This window comes from Dipodomys ordii, unplaced genomic scaffold (genome assembly GCF_000151885.1).
Source record: "Dipodomys ordii isolate 6190 unplaced genomic scaffold, Dord_2.0 Scaffold104, whole genome shotgun sequence".
Lineage (NCBI taxonomy): Eukaryota > Metazoa > Chordata > Mammalia > Rodentia > Heteromyidae > Dipodomys > Dipodomys ordii.
Window position 1 is genome coordinate 2349451 of NW_012267320.1, and position 21935 is coordinate 2371385.

The window sequence follows — 21935 nt, forward strand, 5'->3', positions numbered from 1 at the left end:
AGGAAGGAAGGAAGGAAGGAAGGAAGGAAGGAAGGAAGGAAGGGAGGGAGGGAGGGAGGGAGGGAGGGAGGGTTGATTTGTTCTAAAAATCTCTATTGCTTAGATTTAGTCTGAAAATACCAAAAGGAGAAAATATGTCCTGGGGACTGCACAGCTCCTCTTCCTGCCAGTGTGCTGGTGGAAGGCAGCCATAGCCCTGTGCTTGCTCGTCAGACACCAGGGAGCCACTCAGTGTGACTCAGACCCGGCCAGCTGGGAAGTCTGGGAGCCCCTGGGGAAGGGAAGGCTGCGCTGTGAACATGCCTGTGTGATCTGACCAGCATGTCATGCTTTGTTCAAAACAGAATCTACTGGCCTGTTTCAGTGGCCATGCTGGTCTTGGGGGGCCCTCACTCTAGCACAAAACCTACCAGATGCACAGGAGAAAAGAAGGGAAGAGAGGAGGTGGGCAGAGGAGAAAGTAACAGTGACATCGTCCATCCTATAGAATGGTCCTGTCAGAGCCAGGACTGGAGAGCCTTCCCAGAGAGCCAACTCTACCAGCAGGTGTGCAAACAGAACTTCCCTCCTGCCTTCCTTTCCTTTCCTTCCTTCCTTCTTTTCCTTCCTTCCTTCTTTTTTTCCTCCTTTCTTCCTTCCCTCCCTCCCACTCTCCCTCCCTCCCTCCCTCCTGCCTTCCTTCCTTCTTTCTTTCTACTTTCTCTCTCCATCTCTCTCTCTTAGAAAATCTCTGTAATAGAGTGACACTCTATGTTTCTGGCACAGTGTGAACCTTTGTGACTAGAGTAGGGAGAGACTGAGAGTCTACACCCTCTTGTTTGCTTCCACCATGACCCCCACACTCTTTACTCTGATTTTTTTTTTTTTTTGGTCAGTAATGGCACTTGAACTCTGGGCCTGGGCACTCTCCCTGAGCTCTTCAGCTCAAGGCTAGTGCTCTACCACTTAAACTACTGCGCCACTTCCAGTTTTCTGGTGGTTTATTGAAGATGAGAGTTTCATGGACTTCCCTGCCTGGGCTGGCTTTGAACCACGATCCTCAGCTCTCAGTCTCCTGAGTAGCTAGGATGACAGGCATGAGCCACCGGCACCCAGCTCTACTCTGATTTTTTTATAGCTACAAAATTGGGTTTGACATACAGAGTATAGAAATAAAGAGGAAAGAGCAAGAAGAAGGAAGGAGGGAATGGAATCAACCGAGGCCAAGTTAAACACCTATCAGATAGGCTCCTAATGGGTCGTACTTTCCACCTGAAGAGGATTTGAGGAACAGGAGCAGACAGGAATTCCTGATGCTTTGTGGCAGAGCTCACCGTATCAAGCGAAAGCAAAACGCATCATGAAAGCTGAGAATATAGGGTGCAGAAGGGAGATTGCAGTCAGCTGCTGTGCTGTTGGAACTCAGCCCCGCCTACCATGGAGCTGCTAAAGCAGTCTACGACAACGTAGCATTTTATACGCTTCTCCAGAGTTCAGGTGGAATATGTGGGAAAACAAAGGTACAACGTATCTCTGTAGACTTATCTATTACTCCGCCTTAAATTTAAAGTACAGGATGAGGCATCTTTGTGTGTGTGTGTGTGTGTGTGAGAGAGAGAGAGAGAGAGAGAGAGAGAGAGAGAGAGAGAGAGAGAGTTCTGGGGCCTGAACTCAAGGCCTCATTCTTATTTGGTTTTTTCTCTCAAGGTCGGTGCTCTACTTCTTGAGCTTCACTTCTGGCTTTTTTCTAGTTCACTGGAGATAAGAGTCTTGTGGACAATTCTGCCCAGGCTGGCAGAACCACCATCCTCAGATCTTAGCCACCTAAGATTCCACATCTTGTCCCTTAGTAAGAGCTCTCTCTCTCTCTTTTTCACACACACACACACACACACACACACACACACACACACACACACACTCACCAGCCCCAGGAAGATTGGTTTGAGCCAAAAGATACAGAACTCTGTTCCTCTTTCTTTAAAAATTAAAGATAAGTCTTCTACATATCCTGAATCATTGGTCCCATTTGATATATATGCAAAAGGAGCACAAAGGCTGGAGACTAATGATAAAATTGTGTCTGATAAAACCAACACAAAAGACTTTAGCAATCAAGACCTCCAAATTGGGAAAGCAGGACTGGGGGTGGGGGGAGAGGGGGAGCTGTGTTATCTGCAACTTCAGAGCTGACAGATAGTGGCAGGGGCTGAAGGCTTTATCTGGCCTTCACAAGAACAGAGATCTCACCACCCACAGCCTCAAGTTCAGGAAACACCTTTGAGAAGTTGATGCAATATTTGTCATCCCGGACCTCAGTGACAGTTAAAATAGTGTCACAACATGAAATTGAGCAACGAACTTGGCTCTTTTGTCCAAGTCTATGTTCCACACCATTTTTCCCCCCTTGGAGAGACAATTAGGAAGGACATTTGGGGCGACTGCTCTCCCTCTTTCATATCAGTTTGGATTATTAATTAAAGAGTGAAAAGGAACCCTTCCTTCTTCCTTTCCAATACCATTTAAAAAGAAATGGCCAATTAATGGTTCAGGCAAGAGACACTATCTGTATCTTATTCTATTTCACTACAGAGATACTCTCTGTATCTTACTATATTTTATCTTTGGAGTTTTGAAGAATTCTTGATATCATTTCTTAATGGTTCCCTGATCAGTTTTCCTGGGGAATGGGGTTTCATGTGTAAAATTGCAATCAGGAAAGCAGTCTGAAAGGGAAGAAATCAACATAAACTTTTTCAGAAGTGAATAGAATTTCACACGACCCTCATATTTTTAAGGAAGTAGAAAAGTGACTGTTGGAGAAACAGCAGTCTAAGGAGAGTGAGATGTCCGTTCAAGGATCAGAGAGAATCTGACACTGGGGTGCCTGGAAAAGCCAACTCGTCTCCTAGAACCCCCAGTCCCTCTTCAGAAAGAGCACTGTGTACCCAGAGCTCACACTCTGCAAAGACTCTCTGCTGAGTCTCTCCAGCAGAATGATTCCGGTGTTTCTTCCATTTCAGATGCTTCCATTTTGAAGAGTGACCTTTGAAATGGCTTTGCTATGTTTGGGGGAGTGTTGGCTTGTTTTGCTTTTTGCAGTTGAACTCTGTCCCTGGAGCTTGCTACCCAGGCATTCCACCCCTTGAGCCACAATTCCCAGGTTTTTTTGCTTTGCTAATTTTTCAGATAGTGTCATGCTTTTTGTCCAGGACCAGCCTAAGACCTTATCCTTCTAGCTCCCAAATAGCTGCCGTGACAGGCGTGTACCACTGTACCTGACTCTGCGACTTATTTCATGACAATCTTTTACATTGGACAACTACCTTTAGCTTCTCAAAGTGCTTCAGCAGTTAGGCCATTATGTGATCTTCTTCATTATGTTGTTGACTTGACAAAGGGGGGAAGCTGACCCACAAAGCAGTTAGGAAACCTGCAGGAAATCACAGGAGTGCTAAGCACTGACCCAGTAACGCATATGACAAAGTGATGACCATCGTGGCTCACTCCTGTAATCCTAGCTACTCAGGAGGCTGACATCTGAGGATGGAGGTTCAAAACCCCCAAGCAGAAAAGTCCGTGAGACTCTTTTCTCCACATAATCAGCAAAAAGCTGAAAGTAAAGCTATGGTTCAAGCGGTAGAGTGCCAGCCTTTGTGAGAGCACAAAGTCCTGGTACCAGCACACAGGAACAGGAGGGAGAAGGAGGAGGAGGAGGAAAAGGAGGAAGGGGAGGAAAAGGAGGAGAAACAAGAGGAGGAGGAGAAGGAGAAGGAGAAGAGGAGGAGGAAGAGGTCACTTGAGATGTGAAACATTCCTACTTTTTTGAATAGTAAAAGACAGTCACCAGTCATAAGTAAAATGTCATAATTCAGGCATACCAATCAAAGAAAGAGCTGCAAAAGCTCAGTATTTGCCCTTACTATCTATAAAACCTTCTATTTTCCAATTACTCCTTTCTATTTCCTCATCCTTTTGCTGATTATGATTATGACTAATGACTCGTGAACGGGTCACATCATGTTCCAGAGTGGCTGTTTAGAAATGACATAGCAGCATCCTTCACTTTTTTCAGATGGAAGTGAAGCTCTCCTCTGTGCCCTTGGCCTGGGGAGGCGTCTCCTGTGTGGTTTTCTCACCCTGCCAGGAGTCCCTGGGGACTGCTCCCTTGGGAAGTGCCATCCTGTGAGTCCGACTCTTCACTCCAAGAGCACACGACCCTTCCTGGCTGGCTTTGAATCCACCATCAAGGCCTAATAAATAATAAATACTAATGACAGTGTTGAGACACCTATTTGTCCTCCCACTAAAGTCAGAAGGAGGATTGGGACTGCTCCCTAAAAATGATATAAAGGCTCTCTAAATAAAGCGCTTTAATGCATTTTATATTTAAACCGTAAGGCCATGGGCTCCAACCCAAATTGAGATGGTCTCTGCTCCTTAAGTACCATTTTAGAAAAGTCATTGAAATATTTATCCCTCTAGCTGGGTTCAGTGTTCCTTAACACAGCACCTTTCCTCGGGCCACCCTTCCAGAGACGCCTGTGTGCTTTCCCCCAACCACAGTGGTCCCTGCAGAGAGCCACTGTCTATGCAGAACGACGTTTTCTTAATGCACAAGGATGGTGCACAGAGGTCACTTTTCCATCCTCACTTGACCTTGAGCACATTGGTTAGCCTAAGGGGATAATTGTTCCTAACTTCACAGCATGAACAAGAAGGGACAGGATCTAGAGCAAAGGTTAAAGGTTAAAGACGTGTATTGTTTGTCCCCAAAAGTTTGTTCAGTCATCGAAGTCCTAACACCACAAATCAGGGGTTCCCTTTTGAGATCCACCAGTCTCAAAGACTAAAATGCCTTGATTAGGTCCCCAGAAATCCAACAACCCAATCGCCTGTCATCATGAACCCTTAACCCAGCAAAATCCTGCATGAATACATCTCCAACCCATTGGGGAGTTGTGGGGGGGGGGAGGAGTGGGAGTTTTGAAAGAGAATGGCTAGAATATGGATGGAAGAGGTAGCATTGATCAACATGCGTTGTTCTTATAAACTGACATGCTGAACTGAAACCCTTATGCCCAACTACTTAAAGATAATTTTTTAATATATAATAAATAAAAATAAAAACCCAACCTAGCCACAACCTGTTATTCTACAATCCAGAATATTCTTGATGGTATACTAATTTCCTTAACCTACTAAAGCAATAATATATATAATACATATTATATCTAACATATATAATATATACATATGTGCAGACATATATTCTATATGTAATATAGAATATATGTAATACTATATATAATATATTATATATTCTATATTACATATAGAATATATATTCTTATTTATTAGTTTTGCTTAAAAACAAAAACCACAGAACCTTAAGAACCATAGTTGCTATTGAAGATCCAAAAATGCGTCACAGAATGGAATTTTGCTTTTTTCAGAAATACAAATTCCTTACCCTTATGTTCTTAGTACAACAGAGAGAAAGTTCTTGGTCTATAGTGGCCACTGAGGAGCTGCTTAAGGCATATGTACTCGGGACTTCAACATCTCATAATCTTAAAATTCACTAAGGAGGGGATATTTTCTGTATAAGTTTTATTTGTACATTCAGGGAGTGGTAAGAGGCACCTACTTGATAAAGAGCAGGTGACAAAGCATTTTTTACCCATCTCTTTATACTCTTTATTTTTTCTTGATCCAGAGATTTCAGTCTTAATGAAACCAAGAAGACAAACTACCATTCTACCTATTCTGTAGGCTAATAGAAGTCCATGCGTTTGGGTTTCTGTTTGGTTCTGGTTTTTGTTGGTTGGTTGTTGTTGCTGATGATGATATTGTTGTGGTGGTAGGTTTTGCTTCACTGTAATTAATGTCCTAGGTAGCTAGGTAACACCTGACCCCTCTAATGAGTTTTACTCATAAGAATCCCAGAATATTTTAAGAGGTAAAAATGACAAGTAATTGAACAATATTTTGGCTAATGAGGTTTTTATTCTGCTGTCTCACGTTAAGGTTCATGTCTTTACAACAGGTATATTTAGGGAGGAAGAGTATGTTACGATTAGTCAAACCTATATTTACCCTATCAGAGAACATAGTACACAAAATTGTACTTCATCGTAACTTAATTCTTTCCCCATTCCTACAAACAAAAGGGTTAGCCTAAAGTCTTCATCCATTTGCACTCTAATTGGGCAAGAGAGGGAGAAAAATCATTTCAGCAAGGAAATGAAAATTGCTAGCCTCGATATATGCCTGAGGCCAAAAAGAAGGGAAATGCGTTCTCTTGTGAGCTGGTTAAAAAGGTGGGGCGAGGGGTGGGGGTTGGTGGTCTACACTTTGCCCTTCACTTTCTTGTCATTGTTCAATTTGCCAGTGTTAAGTTGTGATCTCTAGGGCAGAGCATGGATCAATCAGGTCTCCGGTACAATAAGTTAACCATCATTTTTCTGGGCATTGCATGTCCGTGGTTGTGTTAAGTGAAGAGCCAGCCTGGTGTGACAGCTCAGCTTGTTGGATGTGGTTGCAGACCAAAAGCGGAGTCTCTGCTGGCAGAGTTGGTAAAGCTATCTTCTTTCTTCCTTCAAAATCTACATTATTTGGCAGCTTGGGTGAGAGAGAGATCATGGCTAACCAGGGTAGTTCATGGTCTAGAAACTACGATTCCAGTGTTAAGAACAAAGGATCCATCCAGAATGTTTTCCCCTAGAAAAGCGAGATATGTTCCTTAAGTTAGGATCTTGACAATTGCAGGGCTGCTTAAGGTTTACAAATGCTTAAACTCAGTTGCTTACTCTACTTTCAGTTTTTAAAAAGCAAGGGGATTAAAATACCGCACAGAAGTATCTTAACTACAATTACATTTTCCTTTGCTGTGTTATAATAGCTGGCATGTAAAATATCAAGTGCACTTATGGAAACTTGTAAAAAAATATATTTTTATTTCTCAACAAAAAAATGCCCCAGATCTGCATCTATACAAATTTGCCTCAGATCTCTCTTGAAAATTTGAGTTCTGTATTAACAATCACACATCTGAAGTTCTTAAATGTGCTGGGATCGTTAAGCTCTGAGGAAAGCCAGGGGAATGCCAGGGTGCAAGTGCCCCAGAGTGTCGGTGTGCTTCTTGGTCAGAGGTCCCCCTCGAAATGAGCTCAAATTCATTTCAGGGTTCACTTGTGGTTGTGTGTAAGCACACATCTGTTCCTTTGGTATTGCTATTTTTAAAAAGTTACCTACTCTGCAAAACTATGTGATGAAATTCTCCAAGTGTTATTTTTGGGACTTTCATTTTTAATCTCTTTTGGATGATTTCTCTGTGTAGTGTTCTCATTCTGCATCTAAGTGTAAGCTGAAAACTTACCCATCAGATAATAACTATTTTTAAAAGTTTTTGTTTCATTTTAGGAGTGATTTATTTTACTCTTCTTCACACTTCAAGAAGAGGAAAACAATGGAATTGACACCATTTATTTATTCAAAACAAATGGGATAAAATTTGTTTATTCCTTCAAAGATAGATTTAAATGACAACATTTTCCTAAACAAACTCCCAAATCATACTTTAAAGGTCTAAATATTACCTAACCATCATTGTTTGATTGGGAAATAGACAATGCTATTCTGTAAGTCTTGATAGCAAAAAAAAAAAAATTCATGTTCTAAGAATTTTTAAAGTAAAACTAGAAAGCCTGTAACTGGTGGTTCATGCCTGTAATCCTAGCTACTCCTAGCTACTCGGGATCTAAAGAAGGCTGAGATCTAAGGAACCTGGTTTGAAACCAGCCCAGGCATGGAAATCTATAAGACTTTTATCTCTAACTAACCACCAAAAAAGCAGATGTAGAGCTGTGGCTCAAGTGCTAGAGTATCAGCCTTAAACAAAAACGCTCAAGGACAGCACCCAAGCCTTTAGTTCAAGCTCCAATACTGGCACCAAAATTTTCTTTTAATTAAAACAATAAAAATAAGATTTTTCCTGAACATCCATTATATAATATTATTAATAGTTTGAAAATATATAGCCATTATAATACAGTTTCAGAAATGTTGTAAATATAATTACATAAAGGCTAAAATTATTACTTTCATTTTTAGTGACTATTTCAGCTATTTATTTATTCAACTATTTATTTCATAGTACGATATCAAATGTTACAGATTTTTCAGAATATTGTAAATTTTTTTTTGGTCATGGTCATGGGGCTTGAACTCTGGGCCGGAGTGCTGTCCCTGAGCTCTTCTGCTCAAGGTGAGCGTTCTACCACTTGAACCACAGCGCCACTTCCGGTTTTCTGGTGGTTAATTGGAGATAAGAGTCTCACAGACTTTTCTTCCCAGAGTGGCTTTGAACCAGGATCCTCAGATCTCAGCCTCCTGAGTAGCTAGGATTACAAGCATGAGCCACCAGAGTCCTGCTGAGAGTATCGTAATTCTAATGACTCTATAGAAAAGTAGTATCAGAGTGATAGCTTTAGTCTGCTAGGTCATATAAGTTTGCTTTCCAAAATTGGAAATCTCAGGATTAGTATGAAAGTATTTATCTTCTTGTCTGAGTGCCTGTGGAATATTAAGGCAGACATTAGGAATGCATTATTTACTCGATCAATACAGATATCTCACAGTTTACATATACTTCTCACTCATAACTCTTGAGTCGACTACCATGTCTGGAACAGGCCATTCAACACAAAGATGTATCTCAGGCTTCTAGAGTCCTTTTGTAAGGAATTCTGCTATATTTATGGAAAATTTCTCTGTTGTCTATATGGGATTATAAATAGAAAAATACTGATTTCAATGAAAGAAGCAGTAATTTGAGATACTGATCATAGCAGTAACACTTTGATAGCTATTTATCCACATTACCTCTATTATTTTCCATTATAATGTATAGTAAGGTCTTACTAATTGGGTGGCATAGAGGGAAGAATAATTTGTGAAGGTGCTGGATTCTAATACATTAATCATAATAATAAGTAAATCATTGCAGGTAGTACTTACTAGGGAACTACTTCTGTTTTTCAGTCCATATATAAACTACAGAACAGTGATTGCATCTGTCATTACCTCCTAGGAAATGTAAAACCTTAGCATTAGAGCAAATTTGTATGAAATTAGAGGAGCTCTTTGTGAAATGGGAAAGTCATCAGCCTGCATTGTCTCCAGTTGGGTATGTGTTAACTCTGCTCCCTCTGCTGAATAAATAGTTCAAGAGCTAGCTGAAGTGACTCTGTTATATTTAAATATTGTACAAGGAAAGAGTCTGTTTCTGCATGTAATTCTCTCCCCTCCAGTAAGAGTGGGCAATAAATTGTAAACATGAAGAATCAAATAAGCTATTGGATTTGAGGGCGAGGGTTCCTTGTGCGGTGACACATAGGAGAGAAAGAGAACCCCTGTGGCTGCTTGCGTATATCTATGTACTTAATTTTCACTCAACCTAGAAAGACTGTTTTGCTCTTAAGGCATTGTGGTGGAGTTAGTTTCAAATATATTGCTTAAAATGCCTGAAATGAAGCCGACTCTAAAATTATTAGTGGTTTTATAGACTGCCTTCTATCATTCACCAGCAAGCCAGCAAGTTTCTGTAACTTTACTTTGTTGTAGAAGCTACTATTAAGTCCCTCAATGCACTCTCCATTTCTCAAATGAGGTTGCTTTTGAGACACTCTTTTACATCCAGGTGTACACCTTACTTTGCCATGACCTCATACTCAGACTGACCTCTCAAAGCATCTCTTCTGGTATACCTTCTGTCTAGAGCTAGTGGAATTACAGCTGGTTATCGCAGTGGTCTTAGTTCAGGCTGCTATAACAACAACAACAAAAAAAATGCCACAGATTGAGCGTGGATGACTTACATGACGAACACTCCTTTTTGACAATACCAGTGGTTGGCAACTCAGACCTGGTCATGGCTCTTCCTGGTTTGCAGGTCCCTACGACCTCACGAGGCATGGAGAGACACTGCCTCCTCTTATAAAGGCCATAATCTCACCACGAGGACCTTATCTTAATTTAATCACCTCCCAAAGGCTTCTCTCCTGGTACCATAGAGATTAGGAATACAGATGGATTTTGAGAGTGGCATAAAGATTCCATTCACTAGTTTACACAACCTTTAGGTAATGTTATCAATTTACATGTTGCAATATTAATTGTGAAATGCATTTTTTTAGCAACACTGGAGGTTGAACCCATGACCTTGCATATGTTGCTGTATGTGCTGGTAGCACTGATGACTAGAGTCTGTCTGGGCAGGAGTTTTGCTGGAGATCCAGCAAAAATCTCCTGCACTTGCCAGGCAGCTATGGAGATACCCCTGGAAGCTTGAGTCAGAACCCATCCTTAAGGAGACTGCCCCCTCCCTCCTCCCTACCCAGGACTCCAGAGAGTCAGTTATTGCAGTAGTTCAGGGGAAGGAAATGAAAGACAAGTAAGACATAGCCTCACTGGTTAGATGTTCAAAACCCAGTGGCCATGCCCAGGGATGAGAACAGATCAGAAGACAATGAGACATGGGGTGGGGGAGGGGGGTCATAAAAGACCCTACTGTCCCCAATGAACCAGAAATCAACCATGAGAGAGACACAGGCACCAAGCAGAGATCATGTCTTAGGCACAAGAGGGACCATCACTGAGCCCTAAAAGAAGGAGACTCTGCTCTCTCATACATGGGCAGTGTCTTCCCGAATCACTAAGAAGGAAGAGCTTGCTCAACTACCTCACTGTACTACTTTTCTATGGCAGCCAAACCAGCAAGCTACCCAACAAATCCACTTCCACCGCATCCATTTGTTAGCTCGCAGCCCTGTAAGTCAGAAATACAGTTCTTACAGTTCTCTGCCTGGGAGGGCAGAGGGGTTGCCAAGCTGGCTTCTATCTCAAGGCACTGCACAAGCACAGTTCCATCCAGCGATGGGGTGGTATCCCCATTTCCTTGCTAGCGGCCTGCCAGTGGCTTATTCTTAGCATCTCATTCCTGCATGAGCCCCCTCTTCCTTCCTGAGCCATACTACCTGACTCTATTTCTTACCAAGCCAGAAAAACATTCCACTTATTCTCTGATGAGTCGATGAGGCCTATTAGACTAAGGTAGGGATTATGGGTTAACTCCAAATCAACTGATTAGTACTCAATTACAGAAGAAAAATATCTCTCTTTTTCACATACCATAGCCAGGGCATTCTGGTTTGTCATATTCCAGTGCCAAAGACTAGGATGAGAAAACTTGGGGCAGTGTGGGGGCTGGGGGGGGGGTGAGTCTTCCTGTTCTAGGAAGAATCCTATTGCTTCCAAAGTAGCAAATCGTTAGCTTGGTCTTTTATGGAGAATGAAACAAATGTGGATGTGGAGAAGGGACCAAAAGTTATGCACTGAGGAATAATGTTCCACCCAGAAACCTGAACCGGGAAGAGGTACTTTGGTCTACTACGTCTTTGCCACCCCCATTCCCCATCTATTCAAACAGCTACAACACAAAATTATAGCCCAAGGGTCATTCGGGAGGTGTAGAGATTATGATAAAGCATGAAGTTGATCCCTGAGAGGGAATTTTGTCCAAGGCACTGAGATCTGACATTCTTCCCCAGGGGAGGGCTAGGAGCTGGTCCTTCATCCTGCAGGACCAAGTCAAAGAGTTTGCACAGGGTCGGGCTCGGGATGCACAGAAGAGCAAGGTCAACAGACCTGTGGCGAAGGAAACACTGAAGGAAATCAGTGGGAATGTCTTTCTAAGAGGTCTTTGCAAGAAACTGCTCAAAGGTCAAGAAATTTGAACCTGTTTGATGGTGCTGAGATGGGAAGAGGAGATAAATTAAAATATGCACAGGCACCAAAGAGAGGGCTTGAAAGCTGATGCGACAGAGTTAAAGATAATTCCGTAGCTCTGTGGAAAGTGGGAGAGTAAGGGGACCATGGGTCAAAGGAAGAGTTGTTTGTTGTTTGCTGGTAGGAACTGATGGCGTTGCTCTGCAGGGAAAATGTTAATTTTCTCATGTCTCCTCCATCTTACACACACACACACACACACCCTCAACACTGATCTTTTCCAAGAGGAGTGGATCTTTTCCAACTTCTACCACTCCACTTCCCCAAGGCTCTACCTGCACACGGAACCATCTTCTACAAAAGTTGTGGTTGCTCTCCTTAGAGATAAACCCAATGTGGCCTTTCAGTCCTCATCTTCACTGCCTCTCTTTGCTCTTTAGGATATATCTTTCCTCTCTGTAAACTCTTGTCTTCCTTTTCTCCTTTTTCCCTTCTTCATTTCCCTTGGTCATTCTTTCTTCCTCCACTCTCCTTGGAATCTTTTCTGTACAACCTGAAGCTGCCCCATGTATGCTGAGAATGCACAAGTCAAAATTTCCAGAGGAGACCTCTCCCTCAATTTCTGCCTTTCACCCCCCCCCCAGCAGTTCTGGTCACCCCCCAGTTCTGGTCCTCCTAAAGCTGAATTGTGAGATCAACACCAGGCCCACCCCTACTTCTACCAACAGCCGCAAATCTGGGTGGTTCTGTACTTTCTCCCTCACCTCAATCCTTCCACCACCTCTTACCTTTCATTACCTTAATTCAGTGTCTCAGGATTCCTTGTCTTCTGTCCTTCGTGTCTGCCTGCTCCAATTAGCCTGTTCACCTTGGATAGATTTATTTTGGTAAAACATCGATTCATTATGTTATTTCCCAGTTTCCATGGTTTTGGTAGAAGCCATCGCCCTCATGTTGAAGTTCAGTCTTCAGGTTGTGTGTGCTGCCTATGATCTACAGAAATGACAATGTAGCTTCTGAGTTGTACTCCCCAAGTCTAACCCCAACCTGATCTCAGGCCCAAGCTACAGCTATTCTAGAACTGACACACTGGTCTGTTTTACAAGCTCGTGTCTTTACTCATGATGTTCTGTCTGCCTAGATTGTCTTCTCCTACCCTTCTCTCCCCTCCCCACACCCTTCCTCTACACTTCTCAACCCACCTATCTACTCACCCCGAAACCTACACTGAGAACAGTCTCTGTCCAGCCTACCAGGTGATGTTGGCCCCTTCCCACCAGATCCTGCACCCCTGCCCAGGAGTCCAGCAACAGCCATGGCTCCTCCTTGCTGTCATCTATTTGTCTTTTATCATAGCTGAGCTAAGAATCCTGCGTGACACACAGCAAGTAGAGAAATCCTGGGGGAAGAAAATCAAATATTTCAAATAAGGGAAACCATGGGACCTATGTTTCTTTGGGCATGGCTTACTTCACTTAATATAATTTTTTCTAAGTGTTTCCATTTCCTAACAATGGGGCTGTGTCATTATTTCTGATGGAGGCATAGAATTCCATTGTGTGTGTGTATACATATATATATATATATATATATATATATATATATATATATATATATCACCTTGTCTCTATCCATTCATCTACTGAGGGGTATCTGGGTTGGTTCCATATCTTAGCTATGGTAAATAATGCTGTGTAAACATTGTCATGCTGGTAGCTTTAGTATGGTCTTGTTTGTGATCATTTGGGTAAATGCCCAAAAGTGGGATTGCTGGGTCATAGGGGAGCTCTATGTGGAGTCTTTTGAGGAACCTCCATACTGCTTTCCAAAGTGGTTGAATAAGTTTACTAAATAAGCAGAAAAGGTCAAAAGCTATGTACATATGACCAGATAAGTGAAATGAACCCCAAGACAGGGACATAAGAAGTTTTATCTTTGTCGCTGTTGTTTTTAATGTACTAAGTGATTTTTTTTGTTTCTTTTGTATGTTCTTTCTCCCTGGTAAAACCCCTGTTTTCACTACATTTCATTCTGGTGCCCTGCATCTTATATATGCATTTTTCTAATTTGGGGAGGGGAAAGGAAATAACAAAATGCTGAAACAAAGATACAGGTTGACCCGTTGTAACAATGAGATGCACAAGATACTATGCTGAAAAGGAATGTTACAACTTAGGTGGGGGCAGAGAGGAGTTGGGGAGGTGGGGAGGAAAGGGATGGTAGGGAAAAAACAAAGGAGGGGGTAACAATGCTCAATAGGAAATGTACTCATTACCTTACACATGTGACTGTAACCCCTCTGTACAGTATCTTTACAATAAAATACAAAGAAAACCCACAAAAAAAGAAAAACAAATATTTCATAGCTGGAAAAATGTCAACATTGCCATTTGGGCTGAATCTAGGTCAGAGATGACTAAAAAGATGCTCCTCAAACTCTCTAGATGACTACAGATTTCTTCAGAATAAGAACCTTAACTGGGTGCTGGTGGTTCACACTCAGGAAGTTGAGTCTGAGGATCACAGTTCAAGCCAGCCCACACAGGCAAATCCAAGAGACTCTAAATCTCCAATAAACTAGCAAAAACCTGGAGGTGAAGATATGGTTCAAGTGGTAGAGCACCAATCGAGCAAGAGCTGGAAGTCCTGACTTCAAGCCCCAGAACCAGCATGCCAAAAAACAAAAATAAAAATAAAGAAAAGAAAAAAATAAAACAAAGAACAAAGGAAGGAAGGAAGGAAGGAAGGAAGGAAGGAAGGAAGGCAAGAAGGACATGACTCCTAAATGTGAAAGAGTTGCATGGAGAAAAAACTCAGAGCTATGTTCTAATAACAACCATGATCCAAGCATGAAAGGAAAAAAGAGAAAGATGAGATTACAGTTAAGGATATCCATAAAGAAACATAGCTCACCAGTCATGTGGACCCATACATGGAGAGGAGTGTTTCCAGGTAGGTGGGTCCTCCTGAGTACTTGTGTGCACAGGTCAAAAGTTAAGTGACCTTGGGTAAGTTTCTTAACTCGCCAAGGACACTCCTTGTCCATAAAATGGGTGTGGCAATGGTATTGCAGAAATTGAATGGTATAAGATACCTCTTCTTTGCCTGGCATATAAGAGCATGTGATGGAAAGGAGAAGTGAGCCAGCCAGCTCTAACTCTGTCATCGAGACACACAATCTCTCCTCTCTCCCAGTTCAGGGGTAGCACTTTCCAGATGTAGCAGCAGATCAGAAGAGCAGGAGGAGCAAGTAATCCAGTTTACAGGGCAAATCCCTTCGGCTCTCCCCCTGGTGCTAGCTCACCTGTACCCCTCACCCCAACTTTAACCAGCATGGCTGTGTTCTCACAGCTCATAATCATAGAAAACCAAGAAAGTCTTTAATAACCTCAGCATCCCTTTCAAAATACATTCACTTATCCAATCATTTTGTTTTTATGTTAAAAAGAATCTTAGCTTTTTCTCTCCGAATCCTTGAAATATCAGGTATGGACATAAACCCTGGCTCCTCCAATCTGCTACTCCAATTTCTCAGCCTCAGATATGGGAATATCTCCCAGGGTCTCAAGAGAGAAAGTCTAGGATGTCTGGTTACACTGGTCTTCAACTCTTTAGGTATAGATCTACCCCACTCTCTTTCACCCTCACACTTGTTTAAAAACACCAGGCTTGGGGCTGGGAAGGTGGTTCAGTGGTAGAGTGCTTGTCTTGCATGCATGAGGCCCTGAGTTTGATTCCTCAGCACCACATAAGCAGAAAAGGCCGGAAGTAGCACTGTGGCTCAAGTGGTAGAGCGCTAGCCTTGAGCTGAAGAGCTGAGAGACAGCCCCCAGGCCCAGAGTTCAGGCCCCATGATGAGAAAACAACAACAAAAAAACCACTGGGCTTATTTGACTTCAAGGTAGTTAGTGCAAATGGTCATGTATGTATATGTAAATATATGCAAATGTATATATGTATATATGTATAAGATGTATTTGTAAACCTTGATGTTTTGAATTACTTCAGGGATATTCCTTCAAGACTGCATATTTAAATCCTTAATCTTTCATTACAGTAAAGTCCTTCAGAAGCCTTTATTATTTTATTTGCTTATTTCGTTTTGGAGAAATATATAAGACTAAGGAGCTGCAAATCTTGTTCTCCTGCCTATTTAAACAGCGTCTGGAAATCTGAAATAATTACATCCTTTCTTATGTTAGTGTTTTTTTGTCATATTATATTATTACATGGAGTGACACTGAAAGCTTTCAGACTGCAGTATTTAATAATGCTCGAATCCTAAGGTTAGAAAACTCCTATTTCTTCCTCATTACTAGGTACTGACCAGGGCTGATGGGTCATTTCAAATCCACAACATTTAAGAGAAAGAGAAGGCTTCACATAACTTTGTTTAATGGCTTACCTGAAGCGGTAGCTGCAGTCTGGAGACATAAGTGCTTCTTCATGTTTGAGGGTTACAGATGACAATTATGTTCAATAATAATTGATGTCATCTGTTACTTAAAAATGAGTGGTTTCAAGGTAAACAACCTTCTCTACTAATTTTTTTTTAAAAAAAAAAGGAGGGAAGGGAAGGGAAGCAAGCAAGAGAGAATATGTCTAAAATGGAAATAAGCAATTTCAATATTGAACTAGCAGCTTGTTTCTTTTAGACAGTATATTGTCTTCATTGCTGTAAACATATTCCTATTTTAAATTCTTGTACGTAACCTCTGCTGTATTTAAGTATTATACTAAACTAGGGTTTGGTTTTCATTCCCTATGAGTTCTGATTCATTTCTACACCTTCCAAAGGGTATTTTTAATATTCAGTAAGTGAATCACAGTTATTCACATACAGAGCTTATAAAGGGTGAATCTCTGACATATAAAGATTCAATATTCTCTAACAATAGAAAATATTGGCTGATTAACCATACAAATATATTCCTATGCCACAGATCATTTTTATTTGAAGATGTACTCTCTTCTTTTTATGTCAAATATGCTGGGCATATTTGTACAATGATATAAAAATCTCCAATACTAAATAGAATCAACAAGCTAGCAAAAAATCATTAAACTTATATTTTTATATTTCAGTTAAATAAAAATGTATTTGCTACCAATAAACAGCATTTGCTACCAGAATATTTATGATTAATTTAATTCTATCATCTCAGGATATGTACACTAAATAAATCTTTCAAGGAAAATCTGTGGTACCTTGGGCTCTAGATTACATTTTTACAAAATATGCATTCATATATGCATATATATAATTTTATATCCATGTATCACAAAATATAGCTGACAATATAATTTTACCAAATAACTACAACATTTTTTGCTGATTCAAATATACTTAAAAGCAGTTCTCCTGTTGTAGCTGTCATATCTTATAAAATATCCCAATGAAACTTTAAATGGCACCTTCAGTTCTGTGGCGTTTACCATTTATATATTCTGTTCTTATTAAATGACTCCATATGACTCTGAAAAAAATTACAATAAAGCGTGGCTTCTGTTTATTACTTTGGTTATTGCAGTGGTAATGCGGCATTTTTTACGGGTATAAAATGTTTATTAAGCATCCTCTAAATTAAAAAAGAAGATGAATTTTAAAATAGTGTTAAGATGCTCTTTGTGAGGCACACACCTCATTGGTGAAGTTTAAGTAAAATAATCACAAACAACAGCCTCCCATGAAAATGAAGAAAAGTAGTTAAATTTCAAACGTGAAAGAATCTCAAAGCCACCTCAGAAAGGGGGGTGGATGTTTAATCAAATTCCAGTGTTCAAAACGGACCATGGTGGGTAGATTATTTGGAGATATAGATATATGTATGTATGTGTATATATATATATATGTATATATAACTGATCATTAGAATTGCTCTCTGTGATACCAACTGTAACAATGTGACCAGAAACCAAATGGTACGTGCATTTCCTAAATAAAATAATAATAATAATAATGGAAATGCTTCTGTCATAAATATTTTCAAAACTTGATTTCAGTGTCCGTCACAGAATGGTTTGCAATCGGAGGAGGGTGGTTTCAATGTAAGATCATTCTTGAAATTCTATTTCCATGTTTGAGCGAACTTGATTTGGGGGAGACTTTTGGAGGAATTCATTTAGAGGTTCTCTGAGAGCACTTCAGAATTAGATAGTGCTCCAAGTTGTCGAAGGAAATAAAAAAAAGTCCGTGGCCTGTGATCGTTCTATTAGGGGAATTGTTACCTCCTCGCGATTTTTCTTTTTTTAAAAAAAAAAACAAAACTTCACGGTAGGAACTTCTCTATTTCAATCCCGCTCGGGACCTGTTCACATTTCCTTCCCGGAGGGGCTGCCACTCTTTTGGAAGGACCTTTCTACCGCACCCACTAATGCGCGGGCCCGGGGGCCCTTTACCCTGTTGATTTTTAGCCAGTGGACCTGGCGCACACACGCACAGGCACGCTGTTCTTAGAGAGTGAAGCGGGCGAATTGGTACCCTCCAAAGATCCGCTCGGGGTGGGAAGGAATCCCGCGTTTCCCCGAGTGAGGTTCGGGGTCCGGATTAACTCGGTAAAAAGCTCTTTGGATGAAAGGAACCCCGGGCGGTTCAGGTCCTTGGGGAGGAGCGCGCAGCTTGCGCCGCCGGCGCCCCGCTCCGGGCGCTCCGCTCCCGGCGCTCCGCTCCGGGCGCCTGCACCGGGCGCGGGCCTGGGGGGACGCGCGGCGCGCCGGTCCAGCTTTCCTCTTCTTTCTTTTCCTTATCGTCCGGGTACAGGATTAGGAATTTCTTTCTAGGCTGAAACATGTAAGCTGCATCGCCCAAAGCACCCCCGGCCCGGGAAACCGGTCCCTGCTGCCCTCCGGGTTCCCGATGTTAGGCACAAACGGCTTCAGGCCCCTAAAGGAATCCTCTTGCACTTTTCTGAAGGACCCGTTATTTCCTCCGGACTCGGAGTTCACTATGATCACCATCGTATTTTCCAGATCCATGGTGGTCCCCAGGGGTCCCTGGGGCGCCTTTGGGAGGGGAACCCCCCACCCCCCAGCCCTCGATGAGGCCTAAGATGAAGGAACATGTGCAAGCAGGGGGCACCAGGCTCCACTGGCTCCGACCTCGCCTTTGGTCTGGCAGTGACTTTGGACACAGGAAGCGCGCCCCTCCACCACGGGCTGGACTGAGCTGCCGGTAGGGCAGGCGGGGAGCGCGATGCTCGGCCGCACACACGAGCAAGGTGGGAACGTTCCTAAATAGCGTTTCCTCCAGCATCATTGTAAAGGAAACGCTTGGAGAGTTTTTCTCCTGGAGGCCCCTCGCCAACAACCTCAGGACCTGAGCTGAGTGTGGCCCAGTTTGGGGAGCAAGAGGAGGGAGAGGGCTGGCCGGCTTTGGGAAGAAGAGGCGCCCAGGCGGAGAGGGAGCGCAGGTGGCAGGACGCTGGGTGTGTTTATCCCAGCGCGCCGGGCGCCCGCAGCCTCCCCTCCCCCGCCTCACCCGGGACCCTACTCCCACTGACCCCGGTGCCGGGGCAACCGGGCTTTGGAGAGATGTCCCACTCCGGTGCGTGTGGAGAGCCCGGATTCCCTGGCCACCAGCGCTGAGATTGGCCCTGACCGTCTCTGGCTGTCGTTTCTCTCCAGATGCAAGTTCCGCCAAAGAGCCGTCCACCGGTCTCCAGACAGGACGGCGGAGCCCCTCGCGCGAGGCCTGGAGTGGCCACCAGGCGCCCCAGGGCGTCGAGCGAGGGCCGCTGCTGCCCCCTGGCGTCCGCCAGAGCCTGTGGGTCCGGGAGGCCCGGGAAACGCTTCTTTCCCCACCCCCACCCCCACCCCCAGTGGCTCCTCGCACGCACACAGCTCATCAGCCTCTACCGACCCGGCCCTGGGGTGAAGGAAACAGGGCCCCAACTCCTGAGGGAAAGGCCTCCAGGCGCGATCCTCCACTGTCCCCGCCTCCACCAGGTCCCGAGGCGGCCCCGGCCCCCGAGCCGTTCGTGCACGTGAGGGGACGGGGAAATAAGAGAGCCACGGGGACAAGTGAAGGGCTCCCGCTTGTAGAGTAGGGGTTCGGTGGTGTCCGGAGGACCAGGGGAGCGGGGAGCTGCATGGAGTGGGTGAGAAACCTACAGGGATCGCAGGCAGGGGTCCGGAGGGAATGGGCAGCCCGGGGGTGGTGGTGGGGGGAGTAAGGGTGCCAGTCTCACCGGATGTGGGGGGGTAGGCGGGAGTGGGCCTCGGGCCAGGCCAGGGCGGAGCCCGTTAAGCTCCGCGAAAATGCCCAGGCGCCGGGGGGACGGGCGCAGGGGGAAGTTCCCCGCTGTGTGTGCGCGCACAGGCGCGAGCCCGGGGGTTCGGCTGCCAGGACAGGGGTGGGGGTTAAGGGGAGTGCAGACGAGCGCCCCGGCAGTTTCCGGGTAGCTGGAGGGAGATAGCCAGGCTCGGACGATGGGGGATGGTGGCGGGAAGGGGTCGTCCTGGGCACCCAGTGGGGCGATCTGGGGGGGGTCCGCTTTCCCGCCCGCAGCCGGCGTGTGCGCCCCGCCACGGGCTTTCCGTCCGCCCTGTGGCAAGCCCACAACTCTGTGGACCTGGAGTTGGCGGGCGATCGGATGCGTTCAACTTTCTCTTCCAGTTCTCAGTTCTTTCTTTGGGGAGGGGGGAGGTCTCCTCTTAACTAGAAACTCCACTGCCGGCCGCCCCGCACGCACGGCGAAAAGCATTCATTAAAACAAAGACACCACGAGCGCTAGCTTTCAAAAGTCACGAAAATCCTGGATCTTAATGACTCCTGGCAGCCGCCAACCCGGCCTTGGGAACGAGCCGAGCCGATCTCCCGGCCCCGGGGCCCTTGGGCCCCCTGGCGGCCGAACCTCGCTCCTTCCCGGGCCCCAGCGGCTTGACCACCCGCCGGGGCCCATTCGGGGGACTCCAACCCGGGTCCCGGCGATGACAGCTAAGTTTCCCAGACGCTTGGGGCGCCTCCCGGCAGCTTGTGTCCGGGCCCTGGTTACAGCTCGCGGGCTGGGTCCTCCCCAGGCCCGGCCTTTCTCCTCTCCTCCTCCTCCTCTTCCCGGGTCTCCCCCGTGGCCACCCGTGGCGCCGCTGCGCATTGCAACTCCCCGGGGAAGAGACCCGGCCAACCAGGCGGGTCGCTACCCCAGCGGGGTCTGCACCTGGGCGGGGCCTGGGGCGGGCGCGTGCGTGTTTACGCAGGGCCCCCGCGTGGGTGTGGATGTGCGGGGCGCGGGGAGCGGCGGTGGCCCAGGGCCGCGGCCAGCAGGGGCTGCGTACAGTAGCGCGCGGGGGCGCGCGGACCAATTCCAGGAGCGCGGAGCCGAGAGCCGCGCCCAGGCTGATACCGGAAAGGCCTGTGATTGGCTGCCTGCCGCCCCTATGCAAACGAGCTGAGGGAATGGAATTCCACGGGCCGGGCTTACAGTAAAAGCACGTTCATTTCCAGGCACTCTCATTCATAGAGCCAGCGGGCGCGGGCGGGACGGGCGCCCCGCGGCCGGACCCAGCCAGGGCACCACGCTGCCCGGCCCGGTGCATGCGACAGGCACCTCTACCTGGAGCACTTTGGGGACACGCCACCAAGATAGTCAACCTTTGCTGCTCCTCCTTTGACCTGCGTGGGACTTTTGTTTTTGTTTTCCTTTCTTACTTCTTGAATGAACTGACTCCTTGCCTTGGATGCTTCAACTTCTTTCCTGACTGTGAACTTCCCCCCCCCCTCCACCCCACCGCCGATTGTTTTCCTCTGACAACTATGGGAGAGAAAGTGCGCTGGGGGTGGGGGGCGGGGGGGTTCTAGGCGAGCCGCAAAGTTGCATGTGCGCGTGGCAGAGTGCGCGTGGGAGTGTGTGTGCGCGCGCGCGCGCGTGTAACCCGAGCCGCCGGGTCTGCGGCGATCTGCTGGGCGGCTGAGCCTCTGCCTGGCTCGCCAGGCCCCCTCCACCTGCTGCGGTTAAGCGGTGTTAGTGGGTATTATTTGGGCATCGGGGGGCAGCTCACCAGCCGCCTCTGGGGCGACGTTGGAGGAAGATCATCACGCTTGCTGCCCGGGTCCAGGCTGACTCACCGGTGTAGATGGTGGCTGGCTTCTGAAGAGTGCGTGTCTGCGTGTTTGTGTGACTCGATTGCAGCTCAGCTTCTCCAAACCACAGGATCGGCCACAACTCAAC

At 45.2% G+C, this 21935-nt stretch overlaps 1 protein-coding gene across 2 annotated transcripts in view; it reads left to right on the plus strand.

Annotated features, from left to right (window-relative positions):
* Runx1 (runt-related transcription factor 1) overlaps window positions 1-21935 on the plus strand; it is a 222772-nt gene that overhangs the window by 111153 nt on the left and 89684 nt on the right. The gene's annotated exons all lie outside the window — the stretch shown is intronic.